The sequence below is a fragment of the Girardinichthys multiradiatus genome, chromosome 3, assembly GCF_021462225.1.
Source record: "Girardinichthys multiradiatus isolate DD_20200921_A chromosome 3, DD_fGirMul_XY1, whole genome shotgun sequence".
In the NCBI taxonomy this organism is placed as follows: Eukaryota; Metazoa; Chordata; class Actinopteri; order Cyprinodontiformes; family Goodeidae; genus Girardinichthys; species Girardinichthys multiradiatus.
Genome location: NC_061796.1, coordinates 2,464,031 through 2,470,052, shown reverse-complemented (window position 1 = coordinate 2,470,052; position 6,022 = coordinate 2,464,031).

The following is a 6,022-nucleotide window of genomic DNA, read 5'->3' as shown; positions in this document are numbered from 1 at the left end:
ACTCTTCTGCTCAAACAAAAAGATCAAATAAAAATTTTGTGTACAAATATTTTGTAAATGAACAAATTAAAAAAGATTAACTGAATAAAAATATACTTTTTAAATTAGAACTTAAACAATAACTTCAACTTACAATAAAGGCATTTTATGTTATATATTACTCTCTATTGTGTCATGCTTTGCTGCACTGACTAAAAGTACATTTTATTCTCAATGACAAATTAAGTGTTTTGACCAACTTTGTAGACATGTATGCTTTGCTTTGACAGTCTGCCACTCTGGTCCTGAGCCAGATTTCTGAACAGTTATGTATGTCTCAAACACAATGAGTTGTTTCACCTTGTCAGCTGGAAGTGAAACAACTCACTTTTAGCTGAATTAGGACAAACATATGTACACGTGCTGAAAACATTTCTGTTTGCTCACCTTATAAATGCAAACAAATGCGCATGTGACACCTAATGCTTTTGTGGACATTTGTACAGCTTACTAGCCTGCTTTAAATCTTGTTAGCAGCTATGACTGGCTAACCACCAAATATATAAGGCATGTGGTCACTTATTTCACTGTATATATGGCTTCTATTTTTATTGTAAGAAATTGTCTTTGCAGTGCTTTTTAATGTATCCTATTCTGAAAAAGGATACTTCAGCTGTTCTGCTTCTCAGCTGCTGCAAATCATCTCACAGTTTTCTTTTTGTTTTAATCTCCTTGCATTAACAATATCTCTTTAAAACGTAAACTGTTATAAGTTATTTTCCTTTTATTCCTAAAGGAACGGAAATTGAATCAAGAAAGTTGCAGTTTTTGTTAAAGTGCATTCTCATCTGCACAATTCTGTATATTGCAGCTTTAAGTTTCATTAGCGATGCAGTGATGAACCGAGCAGGCCAAACCGAGGACTCTGAATGTTTTTAATCCCAGCTCAACATCTTTCTCTTCATTCCACACCTCCACCTACCGCAGCTGTGAATAGCGCTTGTCTCCTTGCTGATGTTTCTGATGACAGCTGACATTTCTACAAATAGCCTAGGAAGCGGTGAGAACATTCACAACCCTGTCCTACACTGCTTTGCTCTCAACATCATGCATCATGTCTGGAGTGGGTGTGGGGAAGATGTAGCTACACTGATACAGATATTTTACCACTCACTCTCTGGCATCATATAGAAATGCTGAAAAGTACAACAGCACATATACCATTTTTTTCTATTCCTTTTGCACTTGAAGTCAGAAGCTGTCAGTTTAATATTGCATTCTTTATGATTATTAAATTGAATATCAGCTTTTTACTATTTTACTATATTCAATTCAGTTGTTAAGAATTGCATCCCCCTCCACATTTACTGGCACCCTTGGGAAGGATAAGTCTTTTATTGTAGTAGCATAATGTTGTACTGAGGTATTGAGAAATCTAACCAGGGGCAGTGCGTGCTGCAGTTATAGCACAGATGTGCAACATATAGAGGCTATCAGCCCTTCATACAGTGGTTTGGGGTTCAGTTTGCAGCCTCAAGTCCTATTCCCCGCTCCTGTCTCTATCAATTTACTGTTAGAAAACAATAAATAAAGGCCTTTGGGGCACAAAATACACAGAAAAAACAAACCTTTAGTAAGGGGAGAAAATCTATGTCAAGAAATATTGTTCTTTTATTGCTCTTTTAACCACTCTTCAAAATGATTGGAAAGGGTCTGTTGATCTTCATAAATATCAGCAAATAAGTAACTCACCTAAACTTTTCCATATCCACATTCATAAAAATTATTTTAAAAGTTTTAAACAACTGTTAGAGACAAAGAACCAAGTTTATCTCGTCGCCAAGCAAAGTGGGAAGGATGATAAGAGAGGTAAAAAAACATTAACTGTTAGCGAAGTGCAGCAAAGTTTTCTTGTTTGAAGTGTGGGATATGTTACTGCATTAAAACCTTAATTTTTACACATTATTGCCTGGAAGCATATAATGTATTTGGTACAAAACACTCAATGCACAGTGAAACATGATGATAAAAAAGAATGTTTTATAAATCTGTTAATAAAGTAAAACAGCAGAAGAAAATAGTAGAATTTTTAGTCTGGCATGATTTCATAACATGTCCGCAATAAAACATATTAGCAACATTCGTTTACTTAATAAATTTTGTCTGTTAATCCTCTTGGTAGAGAGGCATATTTACTTTGACTGTCATACTTCCTTTGCTGCCATTTAACTAGAAAACAGGCATATAAGTGTTTGGGTTTTATGCCAATATTGTTGAAAAATTTGGACCGTTAATATATTTCTTTTGAAAATATAGTGTGTAAGGTGTAATAACTCTGTAGACCCCTTTTGAAAAGTAATATTTAATTTTTTATTTCAAATTGTTGTTTTTATTATTTCCACATTTAACAAATTATGTTATGCTAATTGGTAGCACTATTGCTTTGCAGCAAGAAGATCCTGGGTTTGAATCTCAGCCTGGGATCTCTCTTTATGGAGTTTGCATGTTCTCTCTGTGCATGCATGGGTTCTCATTGGGTACTCCGGATTCCTTCCAAAGTCCAAAAATATGACTCTTAGGATTATTGGTCTCTCTAAATTGCCCTTAGGTGTGAGTGTGTGTGTGCATGATTATTTGTCCTGTGTTTCTCTGTATTACTCTGTGATGAACTGATGACCTTTCCAGGGTGTACCTGCAAGGACAAGCGGGTAAAGACAACTGACAATTGCATGGATGTATGAACGGATAAGTTAAAGCCTTGTAATGTTTGATCAAAAATGAACTAGTTCTTTTTTTTTCCTATTCGCTTCAAATGACATGAAAAGGACGAGACAGGAGAAAAGATCAGGGAATAGAGGATGAGGAAGTGACATTTCAAACATGGCGGTCTGCAAAGCAAAGCATAAGCGCACAGCTAAGCACAGAAAAACGAGCAGCTTCCCCGTGATAAAGCAACTTTGCACTGTGACACCCGATTTCTGTTCTGCAGGAAACTTAATCTCATGGACTGGCTAATCTGGGATATCTGGATACACAAAGTGTCAGACTTTTCCCCATTTAACTCAAGAGGATTTAAATATTGGATCATTTTTAACTCTGAATCTGTTTATGTCTCAATTACATTTCCCCTTAATTACATGCAGACCTGTACAAGTCAGCCAAACATTCAGAAGTCTCACTTTAGTATATAAAGTATTATAAAAGTATGACAGTCTTTATTAATACAATGAGCAAGATAAATTCTGACAGTTTACAGAAAACATATGAAAAGCTAAGTAGGAACAGCAAAACAAAAGTATGAGTAAAAGGTTAAAGTAAAGGAGAGGGGAACAAAGGGCAGGTGTAGAAGAGATTTCTGTTTGGTATTCAGAATTGATTAAATTTAAACTAAATAAAGAGGTTAACATCACAGACTTTCAGCCCCAACAGAATAACTTTCCTCACCAATTGGACTTCTGCTCTATACAAAACTGAACTTTGGTATTTTAATTTTATTTTGCATCCTCAGCACTTGCTCAATCCCTCTTAAAACACATCCACACGGGCGCTCTGACTGATGCATGCACACACACTGTTCCTTTGACTTGCCAGGAAAAAAGGAGTGCGATCCGCTCAAGTAGGTCCCTGGACAGGAATCTAAAGACAGTAGGGAGCATGCAGAGCAATCAAGTGATAAAGCTTATTATCTGAGAAGAGCTATATTCTAAGACTTATTATCTACCAGGAGTTAAATGACTTTCAGGTCCTCAAAGGCCCGATGGCCTGGTTTGACTCTGCGGTAGAGAAAAAAGAAGAGGTGGTTGGACGAGAGGAAAAAAATGATGCGAGAGAAGAGAACGAAAAGGTGAAAAGATGAGACAAAAAAATATGAGGAGAGGAGATGCTTGAAGACAGGACTGAGAGAGAAGAAGGTGATTCATGGGTGTAGGCAGTCGTTCTGACTTCGTGCAGCTACTGTGAAACCAATATTCTGTTGAGGGTTGGCAAATACACCGTACTTCATAAAGCTGCCAGGGGCTGCATTCTTTCTTTGTTAAAGCTGCACAGGTAGCTTAGTATAGATACTGTACATTGTTTATTGCAGTGGATACCACAGATGTTAGCAAAGCAAAAATAGATTTGAAGTATGAATGCTTATGGTGAGAAGGCTGGGACTGCTGCTTCATTAAAAGATGAGCTGCATGCTGCAGGAGATGAGAAAACCAATCCATCCATTTCCAGACAAGGGCTAGTTGTGAATTCAGCATTATGCTTTGTTCAATAATAACCAGCATCATGTACTTCTAATGTTAATCTTGACAGTTCATTGTCATTTGGTTAAATTCTGTTATCATTGTTATTACCAAAATTCAATCTAGTTTTTGTCCAACTTTTATCATCTCTATTCATTTTAGTTTTAGTCAGCTTACTACAACTACTTCTACAAGCACATTTGCTGTAAACCAGGTCATTTTCCCACGTTTGCCATTTTTTCATACTTTTCCAAGAGCCCAGAACATCTGTAGCTAATGGGTAGAATTTCCACCAGAATCATGTGATGTCTGCTTAATATTAAGTTGCATTGTTTATTTTTCCTGCAACCATTTTTAAGCTGTTAGAGAAGCAGTTTTTAAATTGCTAGTCTATCTTCCTGTCACAGACAGCAGTGCTAATCCTAGCTTGTACGTAAACAGGAGCAAATGGAATTTTGGCTCAGCTTGGTTACGTCTGTTTCTGTCTTTCTCAATAACAATACTACAGTCTACATTTGTGTTACCACCCTTGCTTCATTTTAATACTTACACAGTATGTGTCATGAAGGTGCATCAGAAACAATAGACATTCTTTATAGAGAGAACTGGATGTTTCACAAAATGCATGTTTAGACCTGAAGACATGGCATGAGTATTTGTGGCTGCAAAGACCCCCTGGTGACCTAAGGCAAAACTTGCGAACTTGAAATATCACAGGACAGGTTGAACGAGGTAGTTGTAAGGACTGGACCCAATCATGACAGTGGTTTAATGATAAAATAGTTTCTTGATATGATGGTAGACATCAGACTTGCTTTTGGCCCTGCTTATATTAAAAAAATCAAATACAAAATAATCTCAAAGAAGTTATTAACCGTTGATATAATACATCGTCTTTAAAACAAATGCACTATTCCTTTAAGTAGTTCAGAGTTGGCTCACTAGTTGAAATTTCAAATCAAATTGTGGGAATCACAGAATGCAAAAAATGATCTAATATGGACAAACTAAAAGGGAATTTAGTACTGATGTGGTGGGTCGTCGGCATAGAGCAGAATTCTACCTAGATGGCCCCATATAACCTTGATCCAGCTCTATAAGCACGTTGTCCGATACGCCAACATACATGGCAAGATAAGAAACAGTGTGACAACAGCTTATGACAGTAGAAGGAAATAAAAAATAAAACCCTGCTATGACACTGCATAAAACATGAAACTGTTCAGCTTTTAAGTTTCACATTTACAAAACGCCATGAGATACTTACACCAAGCTATACCTTTGCTGTGTGACGCAAATGACCACAGCAAATAAGCTGCTGAAAACGTAACTGCAGTCAGAGGGAGAAGGTAATTTTATATGCTTCTGAGCAGTGAGCATTTTCTATGCACTTAAAAATATGGAAAAGTACTTGAAACAGTAGCTTCAAACATGACCTTTTCTAAACCAAAGATTAAACACCTTTTAAGGCATTATCAAACTGCAGTATTTAACCATCCAGGCAGCTTAAAAACTGTTAAAGAGCTTGCTGTGAATTAATGTCAGCTCAGCGCCTCTTTAAACATACAACATTGACAAGGCTAATGCAAACTAAGAGCTGTTTAGTTCAGAGTCAAGTGCTTTTCTGCTGTGTAAATGAACAAAGCACTCCTCTGACTGGAAAAGAAAACTTTTCACAATAATGAATTGGCGTAAAAGCTACTTAGATAGAAGCGACAACCTGTATTATTCCCCCAAGGGTGCAGCACTGTCGAGCATTCACAATGACTGAAAGACAGCTTGAATTTTAAGACAAAAACAAAGAGCTACAA